Here is a 16,124-nt window from a genome sequence, read left to right on the forward strand (position 1 = left end):
GATAAAGGCTTAGGATCCAAGTCTTCCAAATGTTTAAACTTAACGAACTGCTACTTTTGAAGTATAGATGTTCATTATCCTAAGGAATTTAAACATATTGTGTTTTGGATTTGAAAGTTTGATAAAAGTAAGGAAGCTAATTTGTATGACAAAGATGTTTTCCTGATTACATGGTAGCACCTTCTGGCAAAATGATAGCAAAAATACTTCATTAACCAATTTTTTTTTTAAGAGAAAAGGACTGGCTTGTGAAGCTAAGCAAGGACAGGGCATTGTTTTGAAAGCTGTGAAGGTGAAATAGTATGAATTAACGTCAAAAGGCTAGGGAGAGTAATCATTTGGAGGGAAGGTGTAGAAGAAAAGATGATTAATTGTGGAAGGGAAAGCCCCAGAGGCAAGAGAATATTACAATTACTTTTAGTTAAAGAAAAAAAAAAAAGGAAGACTAACAGAAACAAGAACACTGAATTTCAGTTCTTGTTCTTTAAAATGTGAAATATAACCATTTCTACATATAACTAGTAACTTATTTCTTGAGGGATGTTCTCAAAATTTATTTAGTACAATTCCCATTTGTGTGATTGGGAGCTTTTTCCACTAAAGTTAAAGAATAAATACTTTGAGGAAAGGTATTGGTTTCCATTTGTAACAGTAAGTAAAATAATTATTTAAATGCTGTTGAAAATGCATTGTTAACCTGATACATATGATTTCCAGGTTTTTCTATTCAAAGCTTTCATAGAAGACCTTATTCAGCCTAAATGTTTTTCTTCCATTTTCAACTTCCACTTTCTTAATGGTAACTTTACAGTTGTCCTCGCTTCTATTTTTGATATTTGGAATTGGTTTCTGTTTGTATAACTGCACACATAGCCAGTTCACTATGATGTAATCTTAAATGTAACATGGGACAATTATGTCATTAAAAACAAATTTGAGGGCTTCCCTGGTGGTGCAGTGGTTGAGAATCTGCCTACCAATGCAGGGGACACACGTTCAAGCCCTGGTCCAGGAAGATCCCACATGCCGCGGAGCAGCTAAGCTCGTGCACCACAACTACTGAGCATGCGCTCCAGAGCCCACGAGCCACAACTACTGAGCCCACGTGCTACAACTGCTGAAGCCTGTGCGCCTAGAGCCCGTACTCTGCCACAAGAGAAGCCACCGCAACGAGAAGCTCATGCACCACAACAGAGTAGCCCCAGCTCGTCACAACTAGGGAAGGCCCATGCGCCGCAACTAGGGAAGGCCCGTGCACAGCAACGAAGACCCAATGCAGCCAAAAGTAAATAAATGTATTTATTTTTTAAAAAACAAATTTGGAACATGTATCAAAAATCCCAGAGGCACTAAATTTAATTCTCTTTAATCTTTAGCTATTTTAAATAGTTTAAATTCACCAGCCCTTGGCCTTTCCATTAAACCATACAGCAATTCAGTTCAACAGACAGAGGCACAGACCTTTGATTCCCAATAGTAGTTTTTAAAATCCTCCATTTCTAAGTAGACACTAACTTAATTTGGAGTAGGAGACTATTTTACTACTTAAACCCAGAAAAGGAAACATGAGTACAAAAAGTTTCCCCCTCAATTTTTTTTTCAGCATCTCAGGATATCTTTGTCAACAATTTACTGTTATCATTAGTTTACCAAAGCAAGAAACCTCTGAAGGGTCAGATGCAATACCCACTGGATTAATAAAAATATGTGTAATGAAAAGGAAATAGACTTCGAGTAATTGTTGAATTTTTTTTTTTTTTCCCCTGCTGTATGCAGGCCTCTCACTGCTGTGGTCTCTCCTGTTGCAGAGCACAGGCTCCGGACATGCAGGCTCAGCAGCCATGGCTCACGGGCCCAGCCGCTCGGTGGCATGTGGGATCTTCCCGGACCCCGGGGCACGAACCCATGTCCCCTGCATCGGCAGGCAGACTCTCAACCGCTGAGCCACCAGGGAAGCCCTGTTGAATTATTTTTAGTAGACTATTCCTTCCTTAGACTTTGGATAAAAGAATTCTAAACCATACATAGGAAGAATATGGGAGTTTGAAATCATTGTGATATTTTTATGCTGTAATGAAAATGCTGTAAGAATATAGTTTACTTAGAAAAAGGAAGAAATTTATGCTAACAGGCTTTAAATCGAATACCACACCCTCTAAATTTAATTGCATTCATTTATTCCTGTAACACATTTATCGAACATCTGTGTGTCCAACACTGTTCAAGTTGCTTTGGAAAATAATGACAAAATCTCAACGTAGGGCACAGTGATCATATGTAAATGTAGAATATATTTTTCTTTGCCTTGAGTAGTGTACAATCAAGAAGCAAGCTAGAAATAACTAGAAAATACATGTAGGAGAAATCAGATAAGGCAGTAAACAGTGTAGAGCCACCGCTATTCAAATGGAGGATAGGAGACTTCTTTTAGCCTGGTTCTAAATAGTGATGGATGTGAATTGGCGAAAAGAGTGTGGAATGACATTATTAGGTTGGTGACAGGGCAGCCCAGGCAAAGGGAAAACATGCAGGGAATAATAAGGAAATTACCCTAGCTGGTCTGTATGGGAAGTTGTTAAGAAAGAAAAAGTTGAATTGGATATGGCAAGGGTATAGGGATAATAAAAATAATACCTAATATTTATTTACAAGGTACTGTGCTCAGTGCTTTACCTACCGTATTTATTAAAAATCTTTGTTGCACTTAGAAAACAAACTAGTTTAATTAATAAAGGAAATCTGTTGATTCTCATAACCAGAAGGTCCAGGGGTGCATCTGGTTTTAGGTAAGGTCAAGTCAAGAGATTCAGATTACGTCATCAGGACATAGTTTCTTGCAGTCTCTCAGCCATCCCGAACTAATAGCTGTGGCCAGAAAGACATGATACTCTAATGAGGTGTGGTCATTTTTCACTACCAGAACCAGAGGACACGGGCAGGAGATGATTCTCCAAAGATATAGTGGGCACTTGTACAAAGTAGGTCCAATATGCATGCTATATCTCATTTATCAATTTGTAGCTCTGTGAAATTATTATTATGGTCCCCATTATGCATAGGATAAACTAGAGCAGGAACAGTATTAGGTAAACCAGGAAGAATTTATAGTATTTGTTGTGAAAATAAAAGGACATTAACCAGAATGGTGGAAGAGACTGTAGAGAAAAAGGAAAGGAAGGGTCAAATCAGAAGACAGATCAACAGTTTTATGAGTGATTGGACATAGGAACAAAAGAGAAAATCAAAGATGAATCTAAGCTCAAACTTAGGAGGTTTTGACCATGCTAGTATGGTCATTGCAAATTAAGAGGTGGCAAAGGGTTACTCTGGAGCTCCTTTTGGGTCTGAGGGCCTGAGGATTGAGGAAATGATAAGTCAGCCCAAGTTCTCTGGAGCCCCTTTTAGTCACACTAAAATACATATTCATTCAATAATTATCTGTGAGCTGCAGGTAAGGTTGTATTTTATGCCTGTGAAGACCACAAAGGTGAAAAGGCTATGCTGTCACACTTGAAGTCACTTAAAATCTAATCACAGAAATAAAGCAAGTATATTAGTAACCAGAACATGCAATGGCGTATAAGCACCTCAAGAGAGATGCAAGCAGAGTGGCATGAGAGTTAGAAATGAAAGAGAAGAGGGGAAGGCTCCATGAAGAAGGTGCCAATTGAGCTCCACCTTAAAGCTTGGGTTGAGTGTTAACTAGGAGGATGGGGGAGTGTGGTCCAGGCTGAGCACCATGAGCAGAGAAAGGTGGGACACCATAATATTGATTCAGGGGACAGTGGGTTATCCCGTTTGACCAAAAATGGGAGATGTGAGAGAAAAGACTGGAAAGATAAAGTCCGAGCATGGAGTCTGTTTTATAGGGAACTGGATGTGAAGGGGTGGTAGTTCCTCATGATTTTTAGAACAAGGAAATGGCTTGAATAATTCATGCTTGAAGATCCAGTCAGGCAAGAGAGTATGGTACAGTATGTTTTAAATTATCCACGTAGTATGGCTTACATTATCCTCTTTGGACTTGAATTCTGGCTAGAACATTTTACCATATTCTTAGTGAAATGTTAAACCACAAACCTAAAAGTAAATAGCATGTGGCAAGTGTAAATTGTTCAACCTGATTTAATGTCCTTTCATTTCAACCTTTAATTAGCATTTCTGTTAAGTCCTAAACTTTTAATCATGCGTGAAGTCAGGACACCATAAAATATGTTATTTCCATATTTTAACAAAAGAACTGACCCTGCAAGTAGCCACCTACTTGGTATAATTTTACTAAAGAGAGAAAATGAACAAAAATAATAGCACCTAAAAAATAATAATAATAGCATCTACCAAACCAGAACCTGCATTTTAACAAAATCCCCCTAGGTGATTCATATGTGTGATGGTTAATTTTATGTGTGAAGTTGACCAGGCTAAGGGATAGCTGGTAAAACATTATTACTGAGTGTCTGTGAAGGTGTTTCTGGAAGAGATTAGCATTTTAATCGGTAGACTGAGTAAAGAAGATAACCCCTAATAGTGCGGATGGGCATCATCCAATCTGTTGAGGGCCTGACTAGGACAAAAAGGTAGAGGAAGGTTGAATTCGCTCTCTGGTTGAGCTGGGACATTACCTTCTCCTGCCCTTGGTCCTGGCTCCCACGCCTTTGGACTTGGCTAAGTTATACCAGCAGCCATCCTGGTTCTCCAGCTTGCAGATGACAGATCATGGGACTTCTTGGCCTCCATAATTGCTTGAACCAATTCCTATAATATCTATTTATTCTGTTTCTCTGCAGAACCCTGACTAATACAATGTGCATATTAAAGTTGAGAAGCAGTGGATTAGAGGATATTAGACAATTCCAGGATTAAAGTGTTTTAAGGTCCTTGCATTGTCTGGGAAAAGGGTAAAACTCAAGAATTAATATTTGCCTTTGATTAGTCAGGAATACCTGTTGTAATGTATGATTCCATTTATTTGAAATTCTTGAAAATGCAAACTAACCTATAGTAACAGAAAGCAGATTGGTGGCTGCCTGGAGGTAGAGGAGAGTACTGACTATAAAGGGGCATGTGGGAACTTTTGGGAGTGATGGAAACATTCCGTAAGTTGATTGTGGTGGTAGAGAAACATTTGTCAGAAGTTATCGAAATACTGGGATAGCCGTCATGTATTTTACATAAATTGTACCACAATTAAGTTGATTAAAAAAAGAATACCTGTTGTAATTTTTAGACTAATCATTAAAAGAATGAAAAAAAGAGTATATAACTCACAAACTAGTAGAGAGGAAAAAAGAAATAATAAATATTCAACCAATCAAAAAGAAGACAAAGAAAAAGGAACACAAATAAGCAATAAGAAGAAAAATAAGCAATAAGATGATGGCAGATATAAACTCAATCTACAGTCTAAACGGTAGAATGAACAGTGTACAATGAGAGGGACATTTTTGGGAAAGTTTAACGATAGATGGTTAAAATGTGTGGATTGAGCACATGCACTTGTTCCCCAAACTTTACTTAATATGTTAATAAAGGATTAAAAAAAAAAAACCCTGCAAGATAATAAAATCCACAAGAACAGAGAATGGGGGGAAGAAACAACAGCAGTTGAGAACTGTCAATAAAATTTTGGAGAATGGAAGTAGATGGGTGAACAAATCAGAGAAAGTTAAAAGTCTGCAAGAAGAGCCGGTAAAAATCAGCTGATTCACATTAGACCACTGGAAAGGCTTAGAAGTAGGAGACTGCAGGTACTTCTGAAGAAATGTGTGTGCTGGGGGGTATGGGGTGGTGGTGAGGGGGTGGCAGTGGCTTGGAGAGTAGGCCTGAAAGTAGGATTGGCTGAAAAACCTGTTAAAAGGGTGGTTAGATGCCATCAGATCTCCCCACTACTCCTTGGAGATTTGCCATCTCAAGAAATTGAACTAAAGAGATCTGGACTTGGAGATTCCAGGCAGGCACCAATGAAGGCAGGGACGAAGTGCCATTCTGAAAATGGCAATTAGAATGAAACTCTACATACTGAATGGTGAGACACTCCATCCCCACCTCATTTTCCTTCTCAGTGCTGATAAAGAGGAAGGGAGAAGCTGGTACAAATTGATGGGATCTGGTGGTCCAGAAGGGGGCTGAGAAAAAAATCCCACGAAAATATTTTTAGCCGGCTTATCCTTTCAAGTGGGGAATTGAAAAAAATGTTTTCTTGATATCAAAAGCCTCAGTGGCCCAGCCTCCTCCTCAACCTCACATTTTAGAACACCAGGAGCCAAATATATTAGAATCTTGCTATTCAGATTGTTGTTCAAGAACCAGTGGTATTGGCATGCCCTGGGAGGAGGTTAGAAATGCTGACTCTCAGGCCCCACTCCAGACCTGCCAAACCAAAAGCTGCATTTTAACAAGATTCCCCCAGGTGATTTATTTATTTATTTTTAATAATTAACTCTTTTTTTTTTAATAGATTTATTTTATTTATTTATTTATTTTTGGCTGCGTTGGGTCTTCGTTGCTGCACGCCAGCTTTCTCTAGTTGTGGCGAGCGGGGGCTTCTCTTGTTGCGGAGCACAGGCTCTAGAGGTGCAGGCTCAGTAGTGGTGGCGCACGGGCTTAGTTGCTCCGTGGCATGTGGAATCTTCCCGGACCAGGGATCGAACCCGTGTCCCCTGCATTGACAGGAGAATTCTCAATCAGTGCACCACCAGTGCATGTTTTGCATGTTAAAATTTGAGAAGCAGTGGATTAAAGGATATTAGAGAATTCCAGGATTCCTCTCTGAAAGTAAAGTCCTATTTACAAATATTTATGGAGGAACATCCCCAGTAAAAACAAAAAAATTTCAGTTTGCCACCTTTTGCCTTATATTGAAGCCTACCAGATACCAAAATACCCCCTCCCTTTGCCCCAATACACACAATTTTAAACAACTTTTTATTACCTCACTCAAAATTGAGTAGACAGTCAAGAACCAAGAGATATATGAGGAAAGTCTCACGAACGTCATAGCCCAAAACAAAGGAACAGAATGGAAACAGTTAATGTAGAGAACCACAGAAGTTTTAACAAACAAAAATCTCAGCCTCAAAGAGTAGCATCCAAAAAAAAAAGAGTAGCATCCATGAAATGGGAACGTGATAATATTAGAAAAGAAGGAAAGGAGGGAAGGAGGGAGAATGAAAATACGCAGTCAAAAGATTAAAAACTCTTGAAAATTAAAAATAAGAAAGTATGAAAGATTTTAAAAAGATACAATGGAAGATTTGGAAGGTGAAGTTGAAGTCTCCCAGAGAGTAGAGGGAAAATAGGAAAGTACAGAGAAGAGAAAAGAGAACTTGAGGATCAATTCAGGACACTCAACATCCCATCTATAGTAATTCTAGAAAGAGAAATGATAAATTTTCCCAGAAATGAAGGTCTTGAGTTTCCAGAATGAAAGACTCCACCAGTGCCCTGGTACAATGAATGCAAAAAGATCTAATCTAAGAACACTAGTGATAGAAAAAGGGAGGATCCTAAAAGCTTCTAGAGAGAAAAAAGCAGGTCACATAGAAAAGATTACGAATCAGAATGATACCAAGTTAGAAGACATCAGAATAACCCCATCAAATGCTGAGAGAATGTTGTTTTCAATATTCAAGTCTATGCCTTGCCTAAGTATCAAGTGTGGGAATAGTATAAAGACATTTTCCAACTTGCAAGGTCTCATTTATCTATTCTTTCTCAGGAAGCAACTGGATGACATTTTCCACCAAATGATGGAGAAAAAAATCAAGAAAAATAGAAGTCACGGGGTCCATGAAATGGGATCCAATACAAGAAAGAAGCAAAAGGCATCCCCAGTTATGATGAAGGGAAATCCCAGGAAGAGTTGTGTGGCAGGCTTAGGGTGCAACCATTGGAGTTGGAGGACTCCAGAAACAACTGGAATGGATAATTTACCATATACATTTGACCGTATGAGAGGAGGTTTTCAGTACTGATAGTTTAGAGATGGATTTAATGATATGTATATAGATAATTAAAAATTTTAAACAGGCTATTATTAATTCCAGGAAAGACAACTCATGTGAAAAAAATATAATTTCTATATATTTCACAATATAATTTCTATAAGCCTGTGACTCATTTGCAAACATTTATATAATCATAATGAAAAACAGAATAGAGATTTAACTAAAAATTATAAAACTTTTTTGAGAATATGAGGTGAGTGGTAGGAGATATAAGAAAGTTACTCATTGTCTATAGTTGAAAGGTAATAGATAATGTGTAAAGTTGAAAAATCAAGAAGTAACAGTAATTGCGAGTTATTTAGAAATGAAAGATAAATACTGGAAGAAACTACAAAAGAGTTTGAAAGCGTTGCTTATGGATTAGGAGAGCAGGAATTGGGGTGAAGCAGAGATCTCTGGTTTTATTTTTAAGCCTCAGAATTATTTGAGTTTTTATTTCTTTTTTTAAAAATTTATTATTTATTTAATTTATTTATTTTTGGCTGCGTTGGGTCTTCGTTTCTGCACGTGGGCTTTCTCTAGTAGCAGCAAGTGGGGGCTACTCTTCGTTGCGGTGCAGGCTTCTCATTGCGGTGGCTTCTCTTGTTGCGGAGCACGGGCTCTAGGCGTGCAGACTTCAGTAGTTGTGGCACATGGGCTCAGTAGTTGTGGCACGCGGGCTCAGTATTTGTGGATCGCGGGCTCTAGAGCACAGGCTCAGTAGTTGTGACACATGGGCTTAGTTGCTCTGCGGCATGTGGGATCTTCCCGGACCAGGGCTCAAACCCGTGTCCCCTGCATTGGCAGGTGGATTCTTAACAACTGCACCACCAGGGAAACCCTGACTTTTAAAAACTGTGTAATTTCGTAGACGTTGATATGAAATATACTTAAAATTAAATGATATAATTTCAAAAGTAAGTGAATGGATTGAAAAGTGGCTGTAATAAATTAGCTGTCCAATTCAGTATGGCAGAAAGAGTGTGCATCATACAGAAGAGAGTTAACATAGCAGGCCTGACTGCTGTCCTTTGAAATGCCTGCTTACATGGGTGGCATCTGGGAACTTCCTGGATTTCAGGAAGGTTCTCACCACCCTCACTGATAAGAGTGGTTCACTGTGCTTAAACTATTTGTGCAAACAATATGGTTTACACTAGACAGCTGCTTTCCTTCTGGAGTACATGCCACCAGGCAGAGGGTGCCTTTGTAACCAGCCCCCAGTAAAAACTCTGGACAGTCTCTAATGAGCTTCCCTGGTAAACAACATTTGACATGTGTTGTTACAACTCATTGTTGAGGGAATTAAGTGCATCCTGTGTGAGAGAGGACTCTTGGAAGCTTGGTCCTGGTTTCCTCCAGATTCCACCCCATGTGCCTTCCTTTTCTCTTTGCTGATTTTACTGATTTTGCTCTGTATCCTTTCTCTATAATAAATTGTAGCCATACATACAGCTGCATGCTGAATCCTGATTCTTCCTATTGAATCACTGAATTTGGGGGTGGTTTTGAGGACCCCAGACACACATTTTACTTCAAATACCCATTAAAATAATAGTGTAATTACAGGATGCATGTTTGCAAGCAATAAAACCCAATTCTAGCTGTCTCAGGAAAAAACAGAATTTATTGGAAGGGTTGAAGTGGGGCTGACAGAATTGAAAGGAGACTGGAGGAGCAAGCTAGAAATCAAATATAATCTAGCTAGGACATTGCCACCACTGCCTATACTGTAAGTAGAAACTTAATATTTCTTCTTTTACTTACTAGTATTGGAAATACAGTTTATTGTTGCCTGTTCATCTTATATTTAGCCACCTTGCTAAACGTATTATTTCGAATAATTTGGTTGGTTCTTAAGGGTTTTCTCTATAGATAATTATATTATTTGTAAATAATAGTTTTGATCTTCCCTTTTCAAACATTCCTTCCTCCCTTCCTTCCTTCCTTCCTTCTTTCCTTCCTTCCTTCCCCCCCCACCCCCCCCCCCCCTCCTTACTGACCTTCAGCACAATGTTAGATAGAAGCAATAGACATCCCTGACTTGTTACTCAGTTATAAGGAAATGCTTCTGACATTTCCCTACTAAGAATGATGTTTGCTTTCGGTGTTATGTGAGATACCCTTTAACAGATTCAGAAAGATCATTTCTATTCTCACTTTGCTAAAAGTTGTTTCATCATGATGAGTGTTGAATTTTATCAAATGCACTTTCTGCATCTATTAAGATGATAATCGGTTTTCTCCTTTACTGTTAATGTGAAGAATTGGTTCTCTAATATTAAACCATTCTTGTATCTCTGAAATTAGCCTGACTTTGTCATGATTTATTACCTCTTTTATATATCACTGCTTTGGTTTGCTAATACTTTAATATATTTGCATCTAGGTTCACAAGTGAGATTACTGTAATTTGATAGCTTTGGGAATTAAGTTTTATTAATCTCATAGTATGAATTGGAAATATTTCCTCTTTTTCAGTTTTATGGAAGAGTTTGTATATGATTGAAATGAACTGTTTCTTGGAAGGTTGGAATATTTTTTCTAGGGTTTGTTCATCTGAGTTTTGCAAAATGTTTTCTTTTGAATCTCTGCTACATCTATAGTTATGTTCCCCTTTGCATTACTAATATTTTTTTCTTCTCTTCTTTTCTCTCCCCTTTACCCCCACCCCCAATCAATTTTATTAATTTTTTTACCCCAGATAGCTAGCTTTTGGCTTTGTTGATCATCCTTAGTCTTTTTTTTTTTTTTTTTTTTTTTTTGCAGTACGCGGGCCTCTCACTGCTGTGGCCTTTCCTGTTGCAGAGCACAGGCTCCGGACGCACAGCCTCAGCGGCCATGGCTCACGGGCCCAGCCACTCCGCGGCATGTGGGATTTTCCCGGACCGGGGCACGAACCCGTGTCCCCTGCATTGACAGGCGGACTCTCAGCCACTGCGCCACCAGGAAAGCCCCCCATTTTTTTGATTGTTGCTCTAACCATTTTAATCTGCTTCCTTCCACTTTATTCTGTTACTTTTCTAAAAGTTTGGGTGCCTAGTTTTTTAAATTTTCAGACTTTCTTCATTTCTAATATAAGCATTCAAGACTATAAGTTTACCTCGAATTACCACTGTTGTTTGTTTGTATGTTTCTCAAGTCTTGATACATAGTATTTTCATTATTGCTCAATTATAAATATCTTTACACTTCTCTTATGATTTTATCTCAGATCCAAGTGTTGTTTTGAAGTGTGTGTATGTTAAATTTTTAATTTTGAGATAATTTTAGTTTCACAAGCAGTTATAAGAAATAATACAGAAGGATTCCATGTACACTTTATCCAGTTTCCTCCAATAGTAATATCTTGCAAAACTATAGAAAATATCACATCCAGAATATTGACATTGATGAGAATTCAGCTGTTAATCTTACTGAGGATCCCTTATATGTGATGAATCATATCTGTCTTGCTGCTTTCAAGATTCTCTTTGTCCTTGGCTTTTGAGAGTTTGATTCTGATATGTCTAGATATGGATCTGTTTATCTTAGAGTGTGTTGAGCTTCTTGAATGTGTAGATTCATGATTTTCACCCAATTTGGGACATTTTGGGCCAAATTTTTTTTTTGTTCCCTTCTCTCCTCTCCTTCTGGGACCTCCTTATGCACATGTTGGTACACTTCATGGTGTTTCACAGGTATCTGAAGCTCTGGCTGTGTTCATTTTTCTTTATTCTTTTTTTTCTCTCTATTCCTCAGACTGGAGAATCTCAACTGACCTGTCTTCAAGTTTTCTGATTCTTCTTTCTGCCAGCTGGAATCTACAGCCATGTTCCTCTAGTAAAAAATTTCATTTCAGTTATTGTACTGAAGTTCTTTCTTTTTTTTTTTGGCCTCGTTGCGCGGCATGCGGGATCCCAGTTCCCCGACCAGGGATCGAACCCAGGCCACAGCAGTGAGGGCGCCAATTCCTAACTATTGGATTGCCAGGGAATTCCCCTGAAGTTCTCTTTTTATATTGGTATTTATATTGGTTCTTTTTTTATAATTCTTTCTCTTTACTGATAGTCTCTATTTGGTGAGACATTCTCATACTTTCCTTTAGTTCTTTAGATATGATTTCCTTTAGTTCTTTAAACGTATTTATAATAGATGATTTAAATTCTTTGTCTGGTGAAGTCTGTCCATCTGAGCTTTCTGAGAGACAGCTTCTATTCATTGCTTCTTCCCCCCCACCTTGTGTATGTCCTGTTTTCCCCTTTCTTTGTATGTCTCATATGTTTTTTGAAAACTAGACATTTTAAGTAATATAATGTGGCAACTCTGCATATCACATTCCCCTCTCTTCCCAGGGTTTATTGGGGTTGCTGTTTGTTGTTGCTGCTGCTGCTTCTGTTTTTTTAGTGACTTTCCTGAACTAATTCTGTAAAGTCTGTATTCTTTGTCATGCGTGGCACTGATAGTCTCTGCTTGGTTAGTGATCAGGTAATGAATGGACAGCTATCTCATTACATGCCTTGAATTAATGTCTCCTGGCCTTTGCCAGGTGTGTGTGTGTGTGCGCACATGCGTGTGGTGTTAGGGTATATCTTCAAGACTCCAACACACTGTGGACAACTCTGCTTTAGTCTTTACTTCCTGCTTGTGCAGAGCCTAAAGGTCTCCCAGCAGTGAGTGAGATTAGGATCTTCTCAGACCTTTCCTGGGCATGCACACGGCCCAGCACATACATGTGGTCTTCTAGATATCCAAGAATATGTTGGAACTTTTCAAAGGCTCCTATAGATACCTTATTCCAAAGTTTTTCCTTTTAAGCTTTTTGTCAGCTTCTTCCTTGCCCCACATAATTGTTATCGCCTAAGTCACCTGTGATGTTAAACAATTGCCCCTGGTTATTTTCAATAAATGCTCCAGGGAAAAGGGTATTCACAGTGAATGAGCTCTGAGTCAGTTCAAATAAACACAAACCCTGAGAGTGGTGGTTTACAGGGAACTGCCAGACAGGTCAAATAATGACAGTTATTTGGGGATGGAGCCTTTGAAAAGCTCCAAGCCTATTTTGACCTCTCCAGTGACTGCTAGGCTGCTAGTCTTCATGGCTGCCATGTCTGCAGGGCTGTTGGTTTCCAAGGCCACCATGGAAGTAGAGAGAAGATGTGAATAGGGCAAATTAAAATGCTACAAAGTTCTTTGTTTACTGAGATTCAGCCATTTTTTGTAATAAATACTCTTCAGACTGTTCTGAGCCTTTGGTTAATTTTCAGAGTTCAGAAAATGTTGATTTTGGCAACTTTGCCAGTGCTTTCATTGCTTTTATAAGGAGCAGTTTTCTAAGGTCCTTGCTCTGCCATTTTGGAAGGGTCTCCTATCATTTTGACATTGATACAGTCAAAATAAAAACAATTCCAGCACCACAAGGATCTCTTATGTTGTCCTTTTATAGCCACATCTGTTTCCTTCCTGTAGCCCTCTTAAGTCCTGGCAACCACTAATCTGTTCTCTGTTTTATAATTTTGATATCTCTAGAATGTTATATAATTGGAATCATATAGTATATAACCTTTTAGATTGGTTTTTTTCACTAAATATAATTCTTTGGAGATTCATCCAGATTGTTGCCTTTATCAATAATTTGTTCCATATTATTGCTAAGTAATAATCCATGATATGAGTATACCACCATTTGTTTAACCATTTACCCATTAAAGGACATCTGAGCTATTTCCAGTTTGAGGCTTTTATGGATAAAGCTGCTCTGAACATTCACGTACACGTTATTATGTGAACATAAGTTTCTCTCTGAGTTAGAAGCCCAGGAGTGCAATTGCTGAGTCATATGGTAATTGCATGTTCAGTGTTTTTATTTTTTAATTAATTTATTTATTTTTGGCTGTGTTGGGTCTTTGTTGCTGCGCGCGGACTTTTCTCTAGTTGCAGTGAGTGGGGGCTACTCTTCGTTGCGGTACACGGGCTTCTCATTGTGGTGGCTTCTCTTGTTGCAGAGCACAGGCTCTAGGCACGCAGGCTTCAGTAGTTGTGGCTTGCGGGCTCTAGAGCGCAGGCTCTGTAGTTGTGGCGTGCGGGCTTACTTGCACCGCGGCATGTGGGATCTTCCTGGACCAGGGATTCAACCTGTGTCCCCTGCATCAGCAGGCAGATTCTTAACCACTGTGCCACCAGGGAAGTCCTTTCAGTGTTTTTAATAAACTACATAAGAAGACATAAAAAATGGAAAAATACTCCATGATCATAGATTGGAAGAATTAATATTGTTAAAATGTGTACACTGCCCAAAGCAATCTACAGATTCAATGCAGTCTCTATCAAAATTCCAATGGTATTTTTCACAGAAGTAGAACAAATGATCCTAAAATCTGTATGGAACCACATAAGAAGCCCAAATAACCAAAGCAATCTTGAGAAAGAAGAACAAACTGGAGTAATTATGCTTCCTGTTTTCAAACTGTATTAATCAAAAGCTGATTTCAAAGCTATAGTAATCAAAAAAGTACAGTATTGGCATAAAAACAGACACATAGATCAATGGAACAGAATAGAGAGCCCAGAAATAAACAATGCATATATGACTATTTAACTTATGACAGAGAGCTAAGAATATACAATGAGGAAAGGACAGTCTCTTCAGTAACTGTCCAGTTGGGAAAACTGGACATCCACCTGCAAAAGAACAAAACTGGACCACTATCTTATACCATACACAAAAATTAACTCAAAATGGATTAAAGACTTGAAACTCTAAAACTCCTGGAAGAAAACATAGGCAGTAAGCTTCTTGACATCAATCTTGGCAATGATTTTTTGGATTTGACACCAAAAGCAAAAGCAAAGGTAAATGAATACATTAAAGTGAAAAACTTCTGCACAACAAAGGAAACCATCAACAAAATGAAAAGGCAAACTGCTGAATGGGAGAAAATATTTGCAAAGCATAGATCTGACAAGGGGTTAATATCCAAAATATATAAACAACTCATACAACTCAATAGCAAAAGACAAAACAATCCAGTTTTTAAATGGGCAAAGGATCTGAATGGATATTTTTCCAAAGAAGACATACAAGAAGCCAACAGGTACATGAAAAGGTGCTCAACATCACTATCATTAGGGAACTACAAATCAAAAGCACAATGAAATATCACTTCACACCTGTTAGAATGGTTATTATCAAAAAGACAAGAAGTAACTAGTATTGGTGAGGACATGGAGAAAAGGGAACCCTGCTGCACTGTTCATGGGAATGTAAATTGGTACAGCCATTATTGAAAACAGTATGGACGTTCCTCAAAAAATTAAAAATAGAACGACCAAATGATCCAGTAGTTCCACCTCTGGGTATTTATCCAAAGGAAATGAAATTACTAACTTGAAAAGATATTTGCATCCTTATGTTCATTGCAGAATTATTTGCAGTAGCCAAGACGTGGAAACAACCTAAGTGTCCATTGACTGGTGAATGGATAAAGAAGATGTGCTGTATAAGTCAGCTGTATATTTATGAATATTATTCAGCCATAAAAAAAGAAGGAAATCCTGCCATTTGGGACAACATGGATGAACCTCGAGGGCATTATACTAAGTGAAATAAGACAGAAAGACAAATATTGTATGATATCAATTATATGTGGAATCTCAAACAAACAAACTCACAGATACAGAGAATAGATCGATGGTTGCCAGAGGTGGGGGTTGGGGTAGGCAGAATGGGTTAAGGGGGTCAAAAGGTACAAACTTCCAGTTATAAATAAGTCCTGGGACTATAATGTACAGCATGAGGACTACAGTTAATAATACTGTATTGTATATTTGGAAGTTGCTAAGAGAGTAGAACTTAAAAGTTCTCACCATAAGAAAAAAAAATTTTATAACTGTATCGTGGTGGATGTTGACTGGACTTATTTGGTGATCATTTTGCAGGATATACAGGTATCGAATCATTACATTGTACACCTGAAACTAATATAATGTTATATGTCAATTATATCTCAATTTTTTTTAAAAAAGCGTTTTCCTTGTGTTAACAGGACTAAGCCAGTGGCACATAGTTATCCATGAAATCAGGTAGAAGGTACAGGCAAGCAGTGACTGGTACGTGGATAAGTCTTCCTGAACAATATAAGAAACTTAGAACTCTTTTAC

At 38.2% G+C, this 16,124-nt stretch overlaps 1 long non-coding RNA gene across 1 annotated transcript in view; it reads left to right on the forward strand.

Annotated features, from left to right (window-relative positions):
* Positions 1-16,124, forward strand: part of LOC132431558 (uncharacterized) — a 36,842-nt gene that overhangs the window by 1,038 nt on the left and 19,680 nt on the right. The window lies entirely within an intron of this gene.

Source organism: Delphinus delphis, chromosome 10, assembly GCF_949987515.2.
Source record: "Delphinus delphis chromosome 10, mDelDel1.2, whole genome shotgun sequence".
Classification (NCBI taxonomy): Eukaryota; Metazoa; Chordata; class Mammalia; order Artiodactyla; family Delphinidae; genus Delphinus; species Delphinus delphis.